This window comes from Schistocerca americana, chromosome 4 (assembly GCF_021461395.2).
Source record: "Schistocerca americana isolate TAMUIC-IGC-003095 chromosome 4, iqSchAmer2.1, whole genome shotgun sequence".
NCBI lineage: Eukaryota > Metazoa > Arthropoda > Insecta > Orthoptera > Acrididae > Schistocerca > Schistocerca americana.
In genome coordinates this window covers 691386674-691390442 of record NC_060122.1, presented here as the reverse complement: position 1 = coordinate 691390442, position 3769 = coordinate 691386674, and the positions used below count along the sequence as shown (strand labels likewise).

The window sequence follows — 3769 nt, the reverse complement described above, 5'->3', positions numbered from 1 at the left end:
GTTTGTGTTGCCCTCATCATCATCATCATCATCATCATCATCATCATTCGTGACGTTGGCCAGATGGACTGTGTAAAACGTTGGAATGTGTAAAAATTGGGATTTTGTACGGGCGCTGATGACCGCGCAGTTGAGCGCCCCGCAAACCAAACATCAACATCATCAGCATCATCATCATCGTTACCTGCACGTCAGACGTACAGAATGGAAATATAGTGCGTGGCATAATGTGCAATGTCGAGTAGTCTATCTACTTTGTTTTATTGCACCTCACTGCATATAGACGATGTTAGTGTATCCGCTATAATTTTCTGTTTGCTTTATTTGTGTCAGCCAACGGCCTTGCCGCAGTGATAACATTGGTTCCCGTCAGATCACTGAAGTTAAGCGCTGTCGGGCTGGGCTAGCACTTGGATGGGTGACCATCCGGTCTCCCTAGCGCTGTTGGCAAGCGGGGTGCACTCAGCCCTTGTGAGGCAAACTGAGAAGCTACTTGACTGAGAAGTAGCGGCTCCGGTCTCGGAAACTGACATACGGCCGGGAGAGCGGTGTGCTGTCCACACTGCTACGGTCGCAGGTTCGAATCCTGCCTCGGACATGGATGTGTATGATGTCCTTAGGTTCGTTAGGTTTAAGTAGTTTTAAGTTCTAGGGGACTGATGACCAGAGATGTTAAGTCCCATAATGCTCAGAGCCATTTGAACCATTTTTTTGCTGTCCACATGCCCCTCCATATCCGCATCAAGTGGCACCTGTGTGCTGAGGATGACACGGCGGCCGGTCGGTACCGTTGGGCCTTCATGCCCTGTTCAGGAGGAGGGGAGAGAGTTATTTGTGTCACGGACGAAACAAAGCGGTGGTTTATAAGAAGTCCATGTCATATCTTAATGTTTAAATAAAGTTAACAGCAACAGCAAAAATACACAGGATACCTCATTGTGGAGACCAAAATTGGATATAATTTGATGCTTTAAAAGAAAAAAAGTGTGGCGCAAAGGGGTTACGAACATCAGCGAGTCTGCAAGTATGTTCCTCATGAAATTACCTCGTCTCACTGAGCTAATGGGGCAGCTCCGGTACAGCGCAGAGTTGATGCCACCTGTTCTTGGCCAAGTTGCACGCAGTTACAGCGTTACCAGAGCCTCGTTTTTTAAACTGCCTTTCTATTAAACCTATTGGCGGGACTATGTTTTGCAAGGTACAGTTTGGTCTTGAACTGGAATCCGGAATGGCATATCGACAGCCAAGTGCGGCATTTTTTCTTCACCTTGTAGATCATGAACACGACACACCACACACACACACTCTCTCACACACACACACACACAGTTACACAATAATTACATTCAGAAACACGAGATTATTACACTTACTTTAAGAAGTGGCGTACTGACAATTAGACTTGCAGCAGGTCGACAGTGTCACGAGTTGGTCGCAGTTCTTGGAGTTCGATATTGGTCACTTCTTTTCCAAATTTCTTTTTCTTGCGCTTGCGCGTTCGCGCATTTTTAACATTCGTTGCCATTCTTGGGCTTTATATTTAACTCGCATCTTTTGATGGGAGAGTATCTTGATGTTTAGAGGTATAACGATGGCGAAACGATTGAAGAGTCATTGCTCTTTGGCTGATGCTGAAGTCACGCACCACAAGCGCGCGCTTTCCACTCTATTTCACCTGTGGCACATTAGCTATCAGCAACAGTAAACGACCGTGGCATCAAGCAACTACCCTGTGCGCCACCGACTACAGCCACATGGGCAAATGCCACGTCATTTTAACTTCTGGTAGTTATGCTGTTTTGCACTCTACGTATTTTCGGACTTTCCGATTTTGCCACTATTTTATATCTTTACAGTATCGTAGATCTGAAAATGGTCAGTTTGACGGCGGAAACCGGTCATAATTTTTAAATAAATGATTATCTGCGATCCTATTTCATTAATTGACCTCTGAACTTGTTCTAATCTCTCTTATCTTATTCGCACAGCCTTCTTCGAAAACAGCTCCTACTCCATCGTATTTATTTCAAGAGTTCCCTGGAAATTTCTGTTGCACTTGTGTATGGGCTTTGCCGATCTGTTAAGAACCTACCTGCGCATTGAATTCTTTTGATGTTTGTTGTCATACCTACTTGATAAGAACCTCAAATACTGGAACAGTACTCTGGAATTGGTCACACTAGCGTCTTTATGCGACCTTCTTTACAGATGCAACGATCTTTCCAAAAACCGTACCAACAAATCTGTCTTCCATTTGCCTCCCAGCAGTCTGATTTTACGTTCAAATGGCTCTGAGCACTATGGGACTCAACTTCTGAGGTCATTAGTCCCCTAGAACTTAGAACTAGTTAAACCTAACTAACCTAAGGACATCACACACATCCATGCCCGAGGCAGGATTCGAACCTGCGACCGTAGCGGTCTCGCGGTTCCAGACTGCAGCGCCTAGAACCGCACGACCACTTCGGCCGGCTCATTTTACGTCATCGCTCCATTTCTTATAAGTTTTAACGCGCTCAACAAATTCACTGTTAATCTTGTAATCAGATACTATCTGATGATTTCCATTAATTACGGGCGTTATCCTACATTTTGCCACATATAATGAGAGCTGTAAATCATTGCACCAAGTCTTTCTCCAGTTCAGTCCAACGACAGTACTTTTCCATACCCAGTAGCATCGATAGCGGAAAATCTTGCATAGCTGCTCATCCTGTCCGTGGAAATAAGGCAGCGCATTTGGGTGACCTTGGAAGAGGAAGCAACTGAAGCAAAGGCAAACAAAACACGGTGGGTGCTTTCTTGCATCCCGCAATTCGCATAGGAGTGTTCGTGCAGGCGCATAACAAACGTGGTGTGTCCCCGCTGCGCCGCTCGCCTTGTGCATTTACCCACTTGTGCTTCGGGCGACCACAGCCACCGTCAAAGAGCACCATTTGCCGAAAACAGCTGGGTGCGGTAAAGCGTCAGCTGGTTATTACATAAAAGGTACGGCTGCAAAGCAGAAAGGTATCCCAGCAACGGGCAGAATGCTAGGAGCTTAAATTACTGCACTGTACGAAAGATAGAAACTGCGTATCAAGCTCACTAATGGAGTTTGTGGGTAACGAGGACATACTGCTCTCCTTTTTTGGAACTGCAGTATTGCAGGTAGTTTTCCATAGCCTTCCTCCGGCATAAGCTTGATAGTACAACAATAATTTTCGTGTCAAGTCCATGATTGGGTACCTAAAAGTATCCAGAATTGTTGAGTTAGACATTGTATGTTTCACAGGAGTATACGTTTCTGAATGCGTACATTTTTGGAAAGTTCAGACTTTAATCTATTATTCTACATAGTCGCCACTGAGGTCAATACATTTTTGCGTGCGGTGTACGAGCTTTCGAAGGACCGAGTCAAAAAAAAAAAATTGCCGCCAAGCCGCGCAGATACCTGAGAACAGCTTCTCCCAGGTCTTCTCTGTCGCCGAAATACGTTCCACTCAGGTGTTTCTTCACTTCAGAGAAGAGATGGTAGTCATATGGGGCTAAGTCCGGGCTGTAGGGCTGGTGTTTGACAATACCCCATCCAAATTTAGCGATGAGGCTTTAGCGCTGTGCTGTAGAGCGTTGCAAACGCACCCCCTTGGACAGCATACCCCTCCTCTTGTTTTGAACTACACGGCGCAATTTTTGCAGTGTCTTGCAGTACCTGGCAGTGTTGATTGTTGTACCGGTGGGCAAGAACTCGCCGAACAATACCCTGTTCCTGTCCCAAAACACTGTTGCC

At 45.7% G+C, this 3769-nt stretch overlaps 1 pseudogene; it reads left to right on the top strand.

Annotated features, from left to right (window-relative positions):
• Nucleotides 1-332: 332 nt before the first annotated feature.
• Nucleotides 333-450, top strand: LOC124614284 (annotated as a pseudogene).
• The last annotated feature ends 3319 nt before the right edge of the window (nucleotides 451-3769 follow it).